Source organism: Arvicola amphibius, chromosome 3 (genome assembly GCF_903992535.2).
Source record: "Arvicola amphibius chromosome 3, mArvAmp1.2, whole genome shotgun sequence".
NCBI classification, from domain to species: Eukaryota; Metazoa; Chordata; class Mammalia; order Rodentia; family Cricetidae; genus Arvicola; species Arvicola amphibius.
The window spans coordinates 14,149,462-14,169,881 of NC_052049.1; positions in this window are offsets into that span (position 1 = coordinate 14,149,462).

Below are 20,420 nucleotides of genomic sequence, written 5' to 3' on the forward strand. Positions count from 1 at the left end.
TCGAACTCAGAGATCCATCTGCCTCTGCCTCCCGAGTGCTGGGATTAAAGGCATGCGCCACCACCGCCCGGCTCAGATTTCAATCATTTCTTGTAAGTAAAGAAGTCAGTTGAGATGCATTACAGATTATTGAAGTGTCTCATTGGTTAATATCTCAAAATCCTTTTTTACTATATTAATCTTTTGAAGAAGTCAAAAATCTGATGTCAATTATATTTATTTTTATCTTTTACTTTTACCAATAACACTGAGTGCACAGAAGGAAACACTACTTTTCATCAGAATGCTTTATGATTTCCTCCCATATTTCTATAATACTTCCAAAGGCAGTGATTTGCAAGAACTTTTTATCACAACTGATACAATTTCTAAGTTTTTTATAAAAAATAAATTTCAAGAGGTCCCCATTCACTGATGTTTCTGGAAGAATTAAGTAAATTTAAATCTCTGCATTCTTCATATTTGTTTTGTATTTCAGAGAAAAAGACATAGATTCACGGCTTCGGCTGCATTTAATTAAAACTTGGTTTTGTTGAAAAATAGGTGTTTCTACGCTGTTTGTTACTATTTGTGTTATTAATCGGAGTAGATCATAACCACTTCTAAGAGGAACAGGGAAAGTAGGAGCCTCGAGAAGGTGCAAATACCAGCAGATGGCTCTTCCTACCTGGGAGCTGGCAATCAGTGCCATAGAAGCAAAGGCTTTGTAAACATGAAATGGCACAGCTTTCTCTTCCCGATCCACAAGCCTGATAATGTACTCCCGCACTTCCATTCACATCTCAGCAGGTCTGCTGCTCTGCAAGACAAACTCTGACGATCTTACAGAAAACAGGAGCATTACTGTGTCTGTGCTGAAAAGGAGGCCAAATTTCCCGCAGTATCTTGCTCACAAGCTGAAGCCAAATGCTCTCTAGAAAGTGATATGGGCTTAACCATCAGAGATAAGACAATAAGAATGAAGAATCAAATATGCTTTGCTAATATCGTATTATTGTACTGTAAAGTGTATTTTACAGACCCTCTGTCTACACCAAGCAAGCATCATAGTCATTGCTGGAGCTTCCCTGATTGCAGATCTTACCACTTACTAACAGCACAGCTCAGCCTCTTCCCTTCTCTCATAGAAACACCTAGAAAATAGATTTTATTAGAAAAAAAATGGAAGGATAAAGTGGAAAAGTAAGGCTTAGCACTTCTGTGTATATTGCTGTAAGAAGCCCGCAGTTCTTTGCTTCGCATGCTCCTGGTTTATAGCTTCATTGACACAGTCCATAAATACACAGAGCTGTCTCTGTCATATTCTACACCTATACTCTGCAACCTTAGACTGTGCGCGCCTACCTGTGTGTGTGAAAGAAACCATTTTTAAGCCGGGCGGTGGTGGCACACGCCTTTAATCCCAGCACTCGGGAGGCAGAGGCAGGCGGATCTCTGTGAGTTCGAGGCCAGCCTGGACTACAAGAGCTAGTTCCAGGACAGGCTGGGCAAAGCCACAGAGAAACCCTGTCTCGAAAAATCAAAAAAAAAAGAAACCATTTTTATTTGGCCTATCTACTCGTTTCTATGTGGCCTTTTGCAAAATTTTGGTGGATAATATGTGAACGCCACTTTATGACGATCGTTATTTCTTCTTAATGGACAATAAAGCATCAACAAAATATCAAATCTTTTAGAAAAATCTGAACATTTTGAGAAGTTTTGAGTTGAAAAGTACAGGACTGTCACATATTTCTTTTCCTATCTATGGGTGATTAATACTGAATTTGCATTTTATAAATAGCAGTTACGTAAATTTTTCTTTAATTAGCAGCTATTGAGACTTTGTGGTTATTCTGTTTCTGCTGCCCTAGAGGACGCCAATGAAAAAGCAAATGGTAGCTGTGAGGATGAGCACTGCCTGCCAGTGTTGGCTATTTCAAATTCATAATCTTATATAAATAGAAGGTGTTTGTTTACTCTAATCTGTCTGAAAGAAATACATTTTCACGTGGCACTTAATTACGAAACACATTGCTTGTATTATATACTCATCATAATGAATATTTTGTGCTCTTCTTTGCCACAATCCCTGAAATTTAAACCCAGTTAATGTTTGTAAAATCTGTATCGATATTTATGTACTTAAGTACATAAACAGTATTTTATAGAATATAAAGCCAATATTATGTACTTATACAATTTTAATTTTTTTATTTTACAACATATATAGACGTACCAGGCTAATATATTATTAAAAAGTTGTTAAACATAGAGTAGACTTGTGGCAGTAAAAAGGAAAAGAAGTTATGTTGTTGATCCTATGTCAGTCTAAGCATGCACCACTCAGAACTCCAAGTAGAGATACAATTTAGCCATTGATAGCCTAAGGACTCTTTTTCTTCAATTAAATTTTAGTGTCATTTCTAGACTGGTGACTTTCCCATGTTCTGAAATCCCACAAACACAGATGTATGCAAGTGAGAATCAATTACAAATCAATGGTGAATACAAACACCATATCACCTTTAATAATATGTTAGTAGTAACTATTAAATGAGACAGAAATGTGAATATAACACACTCTAATTTACTGAGTTTTTATGTGAGTCTTAAAACATGGATGTTACACCTCTGCTGACATGAGACATTGAGGTTTTGCAGTAAAGAGACCGCTAGAGAAAACCTAAACTGATCTACAGCAAGAAAGGAAAGAAAACATGAACTGAGGGGAAGAAACAAGTCAAGATGAGGAATTTTTATTCTTGGGGAGGAAGCACTGTGATGTTTATGATTTTGTTACATTTCCCAGAGGTAATGTAGAAGACAGAGTGTTTTACAATGCTGCCCAAAAGTAGATCAATATCTTTAAGGGGCTTATTTGTGTTCTAAAGAAAATAATTGTGCTACAAACATACACAGCATGACTTTCCATCGGAGAAAGGTAGATTTAAAAAGAAAAAAACGGAGGTTGTGTCTCCATTACATCAAGAGCAAGCTGTGCAATCACCGTGAGTACCAATCTCCTCACCGAGAAACATGATGCTGTGAGGATTAAAAAGGATCAGATGCAGGAAAAAATTTAAACCATCAGGATGTTTAAATATCTAGATAGATTAATATACTGTTTTCTTTACTGAAGTAGCTTTTGCCCAACCAAGCTTTACGAGGAGATTGTAGAAAGTAGGTCCTTCAGGGAAAAGAAGAAACAAATTCAATTTCTTTGCAGTGAAAGTCTATTGGAATGAATGTTCGAGAGGAATCTGTGGCACTGTTCACATTGTTTATTATTTTTTATGTAAACTAAGAAAAGTCCTATCTGAGAAGGTGTTTGATGCCTGTGTGTTGAATTTGGGGAAAGAAAATGAACAAACAAATAAACAACAAGATGTCTTCAGGGCAAAAAATATATTGATTAATGAATTAATTTTTCCTAGTAATATCTGGTAGAGAACACTGGGAAGAAATTAGATTATGTTGAAATAAAACACTAAGCAAAGGGTTTGATGTGTAGTGGTCCCCGGGTAAATTTCTCCTGTCCAGTGTTCATAGTTGTGCCCTGCTTACTTTTGCAACATAAAATTTTTGTTAGAGACTAAATTGTCACACAAAAAACAATGATGTGTACTTCAATGCTGGTTTTTCTAATTGTGGCCCCTTTAAAAAGTTGTCAGAAATTCAGTTAATGAAAATCATATTAAATTTGAAAATGATGTAAATAAATAAGTGTTCTCCCTACCACACAAGTGTACTTAAAACAAAGGGGGCAATTGTGACTCAAGAAAACTCTGAAAATAAATAAAAATGTGGATAATCACCTCCTCTCTCTCTCTCTCTCTCTGGTGTGTGTTGTTGTGAATTACAGAGGAAAGAAATTTTCTGTGTTATTTTGCAAGTTCTTCATTATGTTTGCAATAATGACAAAATTTCCTATTCTGTAATATTTTCATCTTCTCTGTATTCTACAATCTGTATTCTACAATCTGTAAATCTACAAGCATGGATTTAGTTAGTTTTTCCAGAATATGCAATTTAAATGTTTGTATTTCGTTAGGGAAAATAAATAAGTTGTTAAACTTTGAAAAATAAATCATCCTAAAGAAAATCATATTCTATGGTGTCTATTTCTCATTCTCTATTTAAAGAGTTTTCATTCAAAATGTCCACTTTAAAGGTTTTAAGTGACAGAGGCTGCTGTACATCTCAATCATTTATATATGATCACACACACACATATATGAATATGTATATATGAATATATATGAATATGTATATATGAATGTTTAATCAGCTATTGAAAATTTATTTCATTTTCACTTGGTAGAAACTTTTGCCACTTATATATTTCACTGAAGAAAAATGATTCTCACTGATGATTTTCTTTGCATCTCGAGGTTCTCAGAGCTCACTCTTCGTGTCCTAGTCACACCATGCTTCTACATCTAGAGAATGCCTTTTGAAGTAACCACACCCCCCAGATGCCTTCAAAGTTCTCCCAAAGTCCTTTAAAGTCTCTTTGGACACTCTATGGAAACAAAAAAGGGATTTCCAAACTTAATGTAGAGCCATACACACTCCAAATAAGCAAAGTGTTCTTGAAAATGAAGACAAGAAATACACAAAACATACCTCTCTTTCTGATATTAGGACAACCTATAAAGTTTCAGTAATTAAGAAGTATGTTATTGATGCAATGGCAAAATTTCATAAAATAAGTGAAAGACTTCTCAGGAACTTAAATTGTCATCTTATTTTTGACAATATGTTCATTCTGTGAAGAAATTAAAGGCTAGACTCATTAATAAATGGTGTCAGGGGACGTTAAACATCTATGAATATGGATATGAATTTGTCAGTCTGTAAGTCCTGTCTCTAATTGAGCTATACTTACTTCCTCTGCTTGTAATGACATTATGTGATACAGCTTCATCATGATGAGGTTCAGGGAATGATGCAGTGGTGTGTTATAGGGATCACATGACATCCACTTCAACACAAGAATTGTGATCACACAATGGATCTGTCAAAACTGGAACTGGAACTGACTAGTGAATGAGAAAGGGGGGGCATCATGGCTGTAATGTGCAAAATAATATTGGAGTCCTAGGACTGATGCATGATGTCTTGGGATTTAGACAGAATTACTAACAATTAAAAACTTAATAACTATGGAGTTTTCCTATAGATATATTTAGATTTATTAGATTGTAGGCTATATATCAGTGAGAAAAGACTGGCTAAAGCCAACAGCTGTATGGGGTATCTAAAGCAGTACAACCACAGGGACACAAATATAGTAGTTGCTAATACCCTAGAGAAAAGTTGGTATGAAAATTATGAAGCTGCTCCATTATGCGCTTGAAATGTTCAGGAAGCCACTTGTCACATTGTATGGATGTTTATATGCTTCATTATCAAAGAATAAGCAGCATTCATCATAGAACTCTTTTTTTTTAAACAAGTGTGTGTACTACCTGGATAAAAAGAACCTTGACACGAGCTAAAGAGCAGTGATTTATGGAAGTTTAACCTCTCCCTGGGAAGAAGTATTGCTTTTCCCTCACTCGGTCCATCACTGTCCCCTTCAGCCACTACTTGATCATATCAGTGTAATTTTTTTTTCTTTAAAGCAAATTCCAAGAAGGAAAATCCAACAACATTCCATCTACTACTGAAAAGGTCACTTTTGAGACAAGGCGCTCCTCAATCTGTGCCTTTAGACTGTATCATTAATCTTTGCCTCAATATTCTTCAATTCTTAGTGACAAAAAACCCTCTTTTCCATCACATAAACATATTCTAAGAGTACAAATAAAAGGTGATATGGAACAATATCTTTGAAATATTATACAAACACATGATACAATTGCTCTTAGGTAAAATTGGCTAAAATACTTCTAAACGATAAAGGAATTGCATCAAGAAAGAACAATTGCAGAAACTTAAGTCTAGATTGACGGCGGTATGTAAAATGCCCTGCTGTCAGCCACCAACAGGCAACCAGACTTGGTGCACAGTGACCAGGCTTGTTTGTACGGTGCAGAAGTATTCTCATGAGTTCCGTGGTATGAGTAAGTTGACCAATCACCACATACTGATGATTCAGATCCTTCACATACTTAATTTCATCACCCACACTTGTCTACATGTCCAACACAAATCCAAATATTTTCCTTCCGGGAATAGGTCAGTTTTCAGCTTAACATTTTACTAACTTGTAAGACCAAAATATCAGGAGAAAAAAAAGATGATTAATCAGAAATTCTATTACTAAGCTTATTAGTAATTGTTCTTATATTAATAGAGTCACATCAAGGCATTTTGAGGAAATATCGCATCTTAGAAAAATAGATGTTGTGGCTACTTAAAAGATCTATTTGCTACATGAGAGCTTTGTTCCCAGTCCACATGTCAATAAAAATATGATGGAAAATTTCCAGGATATCTAAATCATTAAATCTTCACTCTATCTTCTCTGGTCGATTATGACTATAACAACAGACACCTACCCCAAGTTCATTAGCTGTAAGTAGACTCTTGAGAAAAGCTTAAATAATAATATTTCAGTCCTCAAGTTTGACAAAGTCTGTAGAGCTGAAGGTATATGTAACAAGGATTGTTTCAAGCATTTTTATTATGTGACTTATGAATCAGAAGACTTTATAGTAGATCTTATGGGGTAGAGATAAAGGTGAGAAACAGGAATGAGTGAAGGAAAGGAAAAAAGAAGGAAATGGAGAGAGATATACTGTTTATGTGATTATAAGTTTCAGGAAAAACTTAATTCCAAATGCCTAGGTTGAGGGCAAAAGCATAGCAAGCACAGTGTTGATTAATATCTGTATTCAAGTAAGGTGATAAAATTTACAAAAATTCAATTTTCTTTTATAACCATTACTATTGCACACCTTGCATTTTCATATTTCTTAATAGTTTTATCTCACACTATATTTAACTCGCTATGAAATTATGAAAGAGTACGGGCAGTGCCCACAGGCACCGCTTTCTCCTACCATGGGCATTATTTTTATAACTATCACAGATCTCCTGCCACCATCAGTTAGAGCTGAAATTCTATCATTAATAAAATCCATAACAGTTTCAAATTCCCCTCATATTTGAAATATCTCAAACATAAATCATTCTTTGTTGAAGATAGTTTTTGAAAACCGCTCATTAAGTGTGTTGAACTACGCCATCAGACACTCTCAACAGTGTTTGCTTTTGGGGTGAGACCACTAGTTCCTACCCTATGGCTGGGAAATCCACCTGCTAGCCTCCTCTTTATTCTTCCTTCCTCTAAGTTGTTCTGTCCATAACCACTACTCTGCTATCTGCTTCTCTCATGATGTTGCTGCCTGCTGCTTTATTCCATGCAAACATATGCCCACATTGCTACAAAATTCAGATTTAGGATTAAAATGTTGCATTCCCTTCCTTATTTTTGTTTTTCTTTTTAATATTTACATTCCCTACATTCACTTCTTATATCTGTGTTATTTCCTATCTTGTGAATTTTCTATTTCTGTTAATATATTATTATACTGAATCACAATTCCTTTCCTTTTTGACATTGCTTTTTCAGAGGACATTTTCACGACACAAAGAATTATTTGTTATTGCCATGGGTATTTCAGTTTAAGTGTTTGTGAACTTCACTCTTGTCTGAAAACAAGCCTGCACTAATCATCCCTTTCACCCGTTCTATAAGATTCTTTCTCTCAATCTATGCATTCTTCTTAAGACGTATCTGTGTTTACCACCATTCAATGTTGTTGTGAAATATTACTTTAATCGTTTGAAGTTGTGCTACATTTGTTTATGTCGCAAAATATCACTTTAACTATATAAAGGTGTGTTACATTTGTTTATGCTGCATTTGTATAATTATGTAAATATGTGTTGCTGTTTCATCCGGCCTACCTAAGGCACCCGATTGGTCCAATAAAATGTTGAATGCCCAATAGATAGGCAATAGAGAGATAGGAAGGGCTGGCAAGCAGAAAGAATAAATTGGAGGAGGAAAGTAGTCTTATGAGGAGTGGAGAGAATAAGAGGAGAATACTAGGAAGATAGAGGGAGTCACCCAGGGCTAGGAAGGCAGCTGCCAGACAGACAGATTTGGAGTAGGACATACAGAATGACAAAAAGGTAAAAAGCTATGAGGCAAAATGTAGATGAAGAAAAATAATTATATTAAGGAAAAATAGCTAGCCAGAAACAAGCATAAACTAAGTCCAGGCATTCATAACTAAAAATAAGTCTCTTTGTCACAATTCGGCGTGTTAATCATGGATATTTTATATAACTGTCTGAAAACTTTTACACTACTCTTTTAGAACTTGACACTAGGAGCTTTGTAACCTTTTTCCCTTGTAGTTTTTATTCCCTATTTTATTTCATGATTTCTGATATGCTCCTCTGTAGAGAATCTGTGTCTTGCAAAACTCATACACAATTCATGTGTACTAGATCTATGCAAATGTGTTTATTATCTCCCAGAGCGTTTTCAGTCTATTAGTGGAGATACGCTTTAGGGCTGTGCCTTGCACTACTGGACCAATGTTCTCCCATGTCTTGTGTCCCTTTCTTTGCCTGCTGACATCAGTGGTCTCTTTCCTTTCAACCCAGTTAACTGGGCTTGCATTCACCCATGTGTAGGTAATATGTTGAAATAGAATGGTAATAATTTAAGCATACAAACACAAAAATTGCACCCTTACACGGATTTTGTTCTGATTAGATAGTAAGTGTGCTTTGGATACAGAACATTTTTTTGTACAATTCGGAATGATAGTATTTCCTTCCCCACCGAATGCACCAGGGATTTATCCTCTATCTAGACTAAGAAAACATGAAGTTCCTTAGAATAAAACTCAGGAATAATGTGATCCTTTTATCTTTAGCCCTAGGGTACTATCATGAGTATGCCTCGCTAGATATAGACACCAGCAATCCAAGATACTACTGCAGCACTGACGTAGTTCTGCGAGTGTAAGGCTGCGTCAGAGCCATTTCCACAGAAGCAGCTTTCAGCTGTGCATCTCTGAACATAAATGTTCTCTGACCTCAATTTCCTGACGGATCTGCCCAGTTATTAATTTTCAGTGTGTTCAGCTATTTCTGCTGTGTATATATGACTGATGGCTTGCAACTTCTTGGCGTGTCAGAGTTGAAACCGAAAATAACCTTGTGGGAATGCATTAAGTTAACTATATTACCTTCAGTGTTCAGTCTGCTCGTGGCTCGGAGTTCTAAAATGCCTTTCTACCAAACTTTCAGAAAGCTGGAGATCTTATCTAATGCAGGCTTTCTTTTCCCTTTTGAGCCGTGACAACTTCCTGCCACTCGCTGAATTTCCATGTACTTGGATGCCACAGATCAGTGTCACCAGACATTTTTCTGCGCTTGCCACGTTTTCTCTTGCAGCCAAACTCCCACTCAGCTTCCATTTGCAGCTGCACCGTGCAATTTACTCTGAATTTCCGGGAAGAAATATTGAATTGCGTGAAAGCTAATCTCGATGTGCATAGTGTTCAGCGCTCGTGAGTAACATTAGACCTATTTTTATGCACAAGTCTCCTAAATAGGACTTGCTCCTTGAAAACAGAAAATCATATCTGTGTATCCAACAGACATTTTAATAATTGCCAGTGACAGCTGATTAAATTGATTCGGCAGTACTACTAGAATTGAAATAAAATAATACCACAAAGGAGATCAGTAAATTGAATACCAAAATAGGATTTTATTCGTTGGCATACACCTGATGTTTACATATGTCTTCTGAAAGAGAATCGATTGTTATTGCAGGAAAATTAAAATCAAACAAATAGAGACCCAGTGACGCCCCTGGAAATTGTAAGCTGGGAGGACATTGGACACCAGGTTTCAATCACATCTGCCTCAAAAGATGCATTAGATTTTGGCTAAATGCACCGCTTATTCAGTGAATAATAAAATCTCACCAGGCCCAAGCTCAACATACGCTGATGCTTACAGGCTGAGTTTCTTACTCTCTTTAAACTGGATTGCTCGGTTCCTACAGTTCTCATATAGAGTCATTTCATTTCTTCCCTTTCATCCAGAAGGACATATTTGTTCCCGGCTTTTCTTCTCCCCTCACTTTCTGAGTACCTTCTCTGAGTACCTAATCTCTCTCTTATCCCAGGATTAACTACACTGTCTGCATCAGTTGGATTACTGATTAGATCTCCTTCCCATGCATGATTTTACCTTTGTATGTAAAATAAATGGTAAAAAAAAAAACCAAAGGACATACATCTCTGAGTAAACTTCAACTGTCAATCAGAGTCAGAGCTCTTGTAGTTCCAAATAAATTGTTTTTTAAAATAAATTGAAAAATAATTCCATATGACTTCTGTGAAATCATTGATATTAAATTTACACAAAGTTGAGATTGATCAAACCCTAAAATACTTCTCTCGTTTTATTTTAAGGTTGTAAAGGAATTGTTTTGTCCCCACTCCACAACTGTGATGATGTTATCTCAACATTCGTATGTGGGTTTTCCCTCACTCTTGTATGAAGTCATTGTCGTAGGTAGTGACCCCCTGTTACTGACTTTTTACAATATTATGGCATTTTTCTACTATGTACTCAACAGAAAGGAAAACTAAGCTTCCCCTTAGTCATACCTATAAAAGGAGATGTAAACTGTCAAGCAGCAGACGATTTTTATAAAGTGAAACAGTCAAAGTAAGTTAATGCAATGCTCTTTAATATAAAAGATCTTATGATTCTTTACTCCACATTTCTCTCTAGTTCTTTTAAAAAGGAAGAAATGTGTCAATGTTGACTGTGTCTATTTTAGACTCGTTCTGACTTTTAATATTACAGCTGCTTGAAGAAGCCAATGACAATTTTTTAAGATGAGGTGTATGAAAGGGTCACTGATAGGAACGTGCCCATATATGAAACCTTTGCTCACCACCGCTGCTTACAAGGCTTCCCTGGGGCTTTGCATTGAGGAGCCATCTTGGTCACTTCTTCTAAAGGTTCTTTTCTACAGAGTTCTGTCCAGAGAACAGTCTCCTTTGTTTTGCCGTATGTAATTTCCCTCTTTCCATTTTGATTTGGGCCAGTAGTCTACAACACCTCACTGCTGCGCCCTCTTTGTACCCACCAGTTTCCTTTGTTCTTGTTTTCATTTTTTTTTCTTTCTTTCTTTCTTTTTTTTTTTTTCCGAGGCAGGGTTTCTCTATAGCTTTGGAGCCTGTCCTGCTCCGCCCGGCCTTTGTTCTTGTTTTCATGTCGGGACTCAGCCAGTTCTTCCAGCAATTTTCTTTGGGTGATCCCCGAGAAGTTCCCCACCCTGAGAACCCCCTCAACCTGATGGTCTCAAATCTTTCTTCCTAGAACTGAGTCCTACACACTTTAGATGTGCAAACCTGATATGCTAGCTAACATCTTTGTTTGCATTTCTAACAGGCATCTGACACACCAGATGAAAAAATGAGTGTTACAAGGTGGAAGTCCCACACTGAGTTTCCAAATTCTTTGTGACCATTTTTCATTCAAATGTCACATATAAAATGATTTCTTTGCTTGTTTGTTTGTTTTACGAGACAAAGTTTCTCGTTTCTTGTGTAGCTTTTTGGTACCTGTCCTGGAACTAGCTCTTGTAGACCTTGCTGGCCTCGAACCCACAGAGATCCTCGCATGCCACCACTTTACAGCTGAGGTGGCGCTTAAGGAATGTGGATGATGGTAAGCTGCGTTTTACCCAGGGCTATTGCTCATTGTCTAGACTTCTGAGTGTCTCTCATTAGCATTTTGCTTAATGATGATTCTTTTCTGTTGTCATTCACTGGACAAAAAAACTCCAGTTCCCAAATGCAGTCACTCCACACTTGCTCATTTGGAAGTTATTATATTTTTTTATTATTTTGCTATCTGTCATTTTAACACATACCACTAAAACTGAAGCTTCCTGAAGACAACTTTTCTAATAAATGTTTACTCCATCAACAAGACTTATTAATACTTAATAGATTACAAATACAAATAACAATTTTGAGCAAAGTGTAGCTAGTTAGGCATGTTTATAGTAGTCAAATGAATATATAAAGCAACGAATAAATAATTAATTGGAACTTTTTCTAAAGCATTCCTTGGGATTGTTGAATAATACAATTTTAACTTCAAATATTTTCCTTTTGATAATATACTTTAGATGAGTGAGAATAATATTCCTTTTGAAAATAATGTAGTCAAGAAAAATATTTTCCAAGATTTTCATATAGATACACTTCTATATCTTAGATTTCCAATTATTTTAATTACTTTTTTGAGAAAATGCTAAAAATTAAAATTAGTGTTTATGTTTTTAATTTCTAAAAGAATGAATCCATTTTTATGGAACATATGTCTGAAAAACTATTGTAATAGAGTTTATGATAATGTTTAAGATTTGTCTAGCTAAAGAAAAACATAATTTTGAGAACACTGCCAAAGGGCGAATTCTACTCATTCATTTTCAATTTTAAGAGATCTGGTTACAATATGTTTGCAAAATTTATCATGTGAGTTCAATTTCCATATGTTGCATATTTAATAAAGTCTTTTTGAAAAATACTTAGGGATGTGGTATTACAGCAGTTCCTTAGTTTCTGCTTTGAATGTTTGGTGTATGCATACAAATGAATAAAATTATCACTTACACAAAGGCTTCACATAGTTCTGAAGCAGACGCCTGATTGCATTTGTGCCCTACAGCTCTTCAAAAATTGTGATTAGATTGCTATTAACAATAAAAAAATACAAAACTAAGTAAAAAAAAAAATACAAACAATGATGCAAGTATAATATGGACTTTTAATATGCACTTGTAGCTATTTTAAAATTCAGAAATTTAAAAAAAATTGATCATATAGTGACTATGAGGATACCCCTCACTTAATAAAAACCATATATATTTTTATTTAACATAAAAATTGAACATTTGTTAAACTTCTTTCTGCCTTTTAGTTTCTTGTTCCTTCAACATTTATCCATGTAGTATTTTTTTGAAGCTAGTCCCAGAAAAGAACCTGCTTTCTAAAAACTTCATTTATTCTAGTGTGTGGGTGATGTGTTTCAGGTGTGAGAATGCTGTCACACATGTGCCATATCATGTGTGTGGAAGTCAGAATACAATGCTGCAGAGTCCATTCCCTCCTCCTTCAGTGTTCATGTGGGTGGCGGAAGCTAATTCAGCTCCTCAGACCTTTGTTGATATCACCCTTATCCACTGAATCTCCTTGCTGCTCCTCGAACATGTTTCGGTAATTTGTTAGGAGAATTTGTATTCTGATGAGATAAAGACCAGGAAGATACATTCAAGAAAAATACATAATAGGTATCATGTAGCAATACTTGGTGATTTTAGCAAAAGAATCTCGCTGTCAAATTATTGTGGGTGACCAAGAGCAACCATAACTTCCGAAGGGTTTGGGAAGTCTTTGTCACCCACTCCATGATGGACATGATCAGAATCACGTAGTAAATTATAGCCCTATCTTCTCATTGTTGTCCAATCAAATTTCTTGTGTTTTTATAGGAAATGCAGTAAGTGAACAAAGAATCCAAAAGCACACGGAGGTTATGGTGCAAAGGAAGAGAAAGCTGCAAATCACTGAGCAGCATGTAGCCCAGTTTCTTGTCTCCCTCTCCAGACTTCTTTACCTTCTTTCACTTTCTGAGCCAATGGTTCTCAATCTTCCTACTCTGCGACCCATTCATACAGTTCATCCTGTGTGGTGACCCCCAGCCACAGAATTACTTTCGTTGCTACTTCATGTCTGTAATTTTGCTACCGTTATGAATCAAAACAAATATCTGTGTTTTCCGATGATCTTAGGTGATCCTTGTGAAAACGTCATTTGACCCCACAAAGGAATTGCAACCCGCAGGTTGAGGACCTCTGCTCTAAGGAGATGATTAACATTTTTATATGTCACCCAAACTGGTGAATTTAAGCAAACCTTTAGTAACTCACTCTAATATCTTAGATATTGAAAGAGAAATTATTTTACTCCTCAAACCAATAAACCAAGTATTGCCCTATAATCTAGTTGGTTTTTATGCTCTGTTTAAAAATGAGTTTATCATAAAAAACAACTCTGTTAAATAAACAAAGCTCACATCTTTCCCAATAATTTGTTTCAAACACACGGAAGCATATTTAGATCACCCAGACTAAATTTTTGAATCTAATTGACCTCTCTCACTGTGGCTATACTGACAGACATCAGTTATGAAGTGAGACAGGAAATCAGCACTGTAGTTGAAAACTGACTACTTCTGGCATCTCATAAGGAATTTAAGGATATCCTCCATTCTAGCTATGAATTCATAATTTCTTCAATTTGATTTTTAAAGTTCTCTAATGATTCTATTATTTAATCACATGCATACACACAAACAGACATTCTTATACATATACACACTCACACACATGCACCTGTGTTATTTAAAGTAATAATAATAATGATAGTAACTATATCTTAATTGGGAAAAACATTTGTTTATTTTCTCTTCCTAAATCAAATGTCTATCTGAATTATTGCTTATTCTTTCCAGTTTTATCCCAATTTCAACAAACATTTCTTCATCCTCCCAGACACTATCATTTTAATGTTTCTCATATGCTCCAGAGACTCTTTTCTATATGATATTACCTATGAAACTCTGAAGAGGAATACAAATTTTTCATTGGGCTAATTTAACAATGAGGAGACTAAAGCACTACAATTTTTAACCATGTTTCATTACTTACTGACTTCAATATGCATATTCCAAACAAAATTTCTTTCTATGGTTCTCCTCTTCCATATTCTTCACCATCCTTGGAATCTCTTTTTGTGCCTTTCTACCTCTCTCCAACATAGTTTCACTTCTTGATTCCTATTCCATATAAATAAAAGATATTTGTACTCAAAATATCTTTCCCCTGTGGTGGCCTCATTTCTACTTTGATGGCCCATTCCCATGTGTAACCCCCTCTTATGCTTATAAACAAATACACTGAAGACTTGGATCTTCTCACTTGGAGTTTTGACTTTCTCAGTCTTATTTGCTTTGTTTATTGTGTAACTCTCCAGAAACATTCATTTTCCTGAAGACTTCATGGTTTCCTGCCTCTGTAAGCTGAATAAAACTCAACTGGGCTTGTATGCTACAATTTCATTGTTCATCTGTTGATGGATATCTATGCTGGTTCAATTCCCTTGCTATTGTGAATAAAACAGCCATAAATATGAATATGCAAGAATTTCAAGAATGTAGCCAGGCGGTGGTGGCACATGCCTTTAATCCCAGCACTTGGGAGGCAAAGGCAGACAGATCTATATGAGTTTGTGGCTAGCCTGGTCTACAAGAGCTAGTTCCAGGACAGGCTCCAAAGCTACAGAGAAAACCTATCTCAACCCCCCCCCCCCCCCAAAAAAAAACAAGAATGTCAATTTTAAGATATCAAGTCCTTTGGGTATATGCCAAGGAGTCACTATAACTGGGTCATGTGCATCCTTGTCTTGCAATGATATATACCCCTTCATTTCTTGAGGCAAACTTGGATAAAATTTAAAAATTCTCAGTATAAACTCACCTTGCACTTATATCAATTTTTTCAATGCAGATCATTCACTTCCTACTGGAAATAAGGAATGATTAATGGATCTATTTGTCCTTGTTATTCTTAACTGTTAACGAGATACATCATAGAGTCAGGCACCAGTGGACACAATCTCAATGAAGTATGATAGTTCATAGATCCCTTTGGCATATGGCCATGCAATAAGGGATTGCCAAGGTTGTCAGTGTATAAAAGACAGAGCCCCACTCCCTGTGAAGGTGCTCTATAATATGTAAGGAAACTATGTAAGTATGAGCTTTCAAACCTGCAAATGATTACTTCTTGGTAGTGAAGAGGTAAGGGAATAGTTAGTCAAATAGGATGCAGTACTACCTTGATTGCTTCAATGATAGAAAACTCCTTAGTCACTTTCAGTCAAAGAACTTTATCACAACATCAATGATGAAATTAGAACAGAAAGTGCGGTTTTGCTGAGATTAACCTGACTCTGTGACTTTGTAGGGTTTGGAACTATTTTGTGGGAAGATTGTGAATTCGTTTGAAACTTTGAGCTAGAAAAGTCACTGAGTAATCAGCAGCTTAATGAGCCATTCTTGTGAGAACACGGAATACAGTAGTTCTTAGAGGAATGCAGACTTTGAAGGCATGTCTTGTGAGGTTACAGGGGAAGCAAGGCCTTAATTAAGAATGGCTGGTAACAGAACCTCTAACAAAATCCTACTAGCTATCAGAAGCTCACTTTCACGTTGTTACTTAAGGGAGTTCAATAGACTAAAAACAATACTGGCTATTGCTGTTGCCCTTGGTTACCTCCCAGCTATAGAACTAAAGTCCACATTTGCACACAGGACTCAGAGGTTCCAGGTTGGATCAGACCCAAAAGCATGAGGACTAGCTTGAAGTTGCTATGCACTCTTCCAAAGAAAAACAACCAACAGCCTTACCCAGCTGTGATGCTCATTAACTACAACAATGACCAGCGCTGGGAGGTAACTTTGTGAGTACAGTAGTGGCAACAGCTCTCTAATAGTCCTTAAGGCAATAAAAGAAAAACAGTGGTTGTTTACTAGAAACCTAGCCAAATTACGAGGGCTAATGAAGTCATGAATCTTAGTCTGTCCATCCACTTTTCTAAGTCAGCATAATTCCCAATTGCATGCTCTCACTTATTCTGAAAGAATCTTATTCATGAAATATATGGAGACTCTTAAAGACTCATAGCATAGTTAACTCTTTGTGGGATGCTCAGCTATAGTGTAACATTTACAATGCAACTCCTGGCCCTAAAGCTCAGGTGGAAAGATTGTAAGACAGAAGACCAGTAACCCTGCTATAATAGTGTATCTCCTGGAAATGAAAATGAAGCTTCACCCATGATTCCTCAATAACATGGTTGCCCAAACATGACCTGAACGTGAATGTCTCCAATAGACATGGTAAAATGGAAAGGAAAAAATTTGCAAGTCTCCTTGCCTAGGCAAATAGTTATAGAAAACTAAAAAATGCCGAGAGTGGAAGAATTTCATAGAGCAAGATCCCTATAACTGACTATCTAAAAACAGATCATCTAATAACATCCCTGAAATTCTGTACGTACAAGTACCAGTAAATAAAATAACAACTTGTATTTATGTATTTATGATTATGATGGCTAAAGATCTGTGTGTGCTGATTAGATGGGGTTGAAGATACAGCTGTGATTAATAAGAGATCAGCTAAGGGGATGATATCTTCATTGCCTCATTGGAACTATAAATAAGTAATTACTTAGGACTAGCACATAAAGGCTGTAGCCTAAGGCAGCCAAATTTGCCTTTTAAGCTCTCAACAAAGCTTGGCTATTCTTATCTAAAAATCATCCACATGGTGTTGATTTGTACAATTGAGGGGATTCTGGAGTTTCCCTTAGGTTGGCCTCTTTGTGACAGTCTCAGAGACTTCCTGACGAAAATTCTTGAGTAGCCATTGAGAATGAAGTCTCATTTGCAGTGGATCTCCCCAGGATATGGGAGATATTCTGTCTGAGAGAGCAATAAATATAAAGTGGAACTTTTCTGAGATTACAAGACAAGCTCTATGCTTTGGAGGACTGTGCTGGATGAAGTGAGGCAAGAAAGGAAGCTTCCTAGCTGTTGTTAACTGTCAATTAAATACACCCTATATTCATCTGGAAAATATTCTTAATGCTGTATTACCTTGACAGTTGGGAATTGAAGCTTGTATCCCACAGTTGCTGACATCATTGCATTATTAATTGTTCCTGAACTTTATGAGAAAGCACGAAGATCATGACCTGGAGAGCAAGACAATAGCAAATTTCCCCATGCACTTTCTGCTTCCAATTTATACTGTATTTCCTGCCAAGCCTGCTCCCAATGATGGACTGTAACTTGGAAGTTATAAGTCAACTAAATTTATTTATGGCAGAGTGCTGTATCTCAACAACAGAGTAAAACTATGACACCATTTAAGTGATTTTTAAAATGCCCTGTTTTACTTGATTTTTCAGGAGCATCTGGAAATCTGTTTGTGGCATAAACATTCCAAGGCTGAACTTGCTTGACATTATTATCTGTTGGCTTTTTATTTTATTTGGTCATTCTTGAGATGTTATGAAGGATAAGAAAGTGGGTAGAGGAAATTGTATGATGAGTGGCAACTTTTGTACACTTTCATTATAAGATATATGATTTATATGAATGTAAAGTGATGGACGGTTAGTGTCAAGTCTACACAGCATATACTGCTTTGCCCATGCCATCCTTCAGTTCCTTTTAATTTTCAGTCATAAGGACACATTTTTTTTTAGTTATTCTGCAATGGTTGGGAAATTTCGAGGGATTTAAGAAGGAATCTGTGCAACATTGGCCATGACAACACTATGAATATCATCCACATTTCCTTAAGTAACAATTTTTTGGTTTGTGGGAATTTTTGTCTCCAGATACAATAAAAATTTATTCAAGGAAGAGAAGAATAAAGAACATTAAGAAAATAGATATAAGATGAAAAAACTGCAGGCTTTTGTTTAAACACATTTTATTTTCATTCCTATTACGTTTATGTAAAACTTACATTTTACACCCATGGAATTTTAGACAAGTAATTATAATTGCTTGAGAAACTAGATAAATGGGGTGGTTTTATCCTAAACATTTCACAATTTTTAATGTGGTAGTTTCGTGTTAAAATCTGAGTGTGCTCTTTTAATCAGGACTATATCTATGTTTTCAATATAATTTTGGCTGACTTTTATAAGAACTGGGTTAAAGTAATTACATGCAAAGTGCATAGAAAAGGGTCATTGTATTACTTCATATTCTTCATCAAAGGAGCATACTAATATGGATGCATCTTACCTGATATTGTAACAAATCATCATCATAATAAGGTTAATTTGAAGTTATTATAAAAAGTAATATATACTTAAAACAGGAAACTTGCCACTTAAAAATAAAATAGCTTTACAATGATAAATAGTATGAAGGTCTCAAAGAAGCACAAGAAAGGATAAACCATCAAATGAATATCTCCGCTAGAAGGGAATAGGGGAGCCATCATTGGGCAGATGAAACTCATTATGAAATACAGACTGTTGTTGTTGTTTTCATTTTCTGGATTATGCACACAAGAGTAACATAAATAGTTCCTTTCCCTCTAAGAATTCATATGTTCAACCACGGTTGTAAGTATCTTTCTTTACAAAGAAAAATACACTTACATATAGCATCAAAAATTTCTATAGAAACTAACAAGCATCTGACTTTCAACTACATTGAATCCTGAAATGCAATTTTAATTTGGTCGTGCTTTGAATTTTGATAGTGGAATGATTTCCTATGTTTTATGTCCTTACAATTTGTCTTTTTTGTGATCCTTTCCTAACTTGAAGTGAACAGGTTCTGCATGTAAGTATGAAATATGTCTCCATATATTTTCACAACTTTTGAAATGTAGTATTCTGTAACAAATAATAATATAATAATTATACTGTTAAATGCTTCAAAAAGAAACACCCCTTTAAATACAATGGATCACATAACCTTACTGTCAATAATTAATAGTTCTGTGTATCAATTATTAGCAACTTGTTTAATAGCAATTCAGTCTATACACAGCCTAGTAAGTGTGCTATGATATGTCATTAAAATATACAAATAATTCTTACTACAACTATGCTACTGTCTATTGAATATTAGAATCAAATACACCTTAATGGAAAAGAACTCTGGAATAAGTAAGAAATCTTACACATAAGAAAGGTTTCTAATTAGGACACTAGGAAGACATAAGATAAGCCTCACTTGGACATCATATTCTCAATATTGGCATCATATGACCACTCTATTGTCTGTTATATTGCATATGTTTACAGAGTCTAATATTGGAAATAAATTAAATTGCTTGGAGTTTTGAAACACTTTCTTTGTAGACATAAAGATTAAATTTCTCTCTCATGGACACAGAGTGAGTATTGCTTTTGCAGCTGGTTAAGCCCCATAATCTATTACCCAATCACAATTCCCACAAAAATTAAAAAGCTTGTTAAAAGAAGATAAGACATTATCTCCTCACAGAAGGATAGTTCTTAGTCTCTGAAAAATTACACCAGTGAAATTTTCTTATAAATTAAATCGAATGTAAAAATGTGCTTAATACAGACAAGACAGTTTTGTAGATTATACTGAACTGGGACTCAAGGATGTCTCTGTTAGCTCAGTTGAAGATCTCTGCTTTCAAGGTTAAGATTGTATGCAGTTGTAGCTCCCTCAGGGCTCATTAATTTTGCTTAGAGAAAAGTTTCATTTTCACCAACTTCTAAGGAGCCAACAGTTATGTGCACATG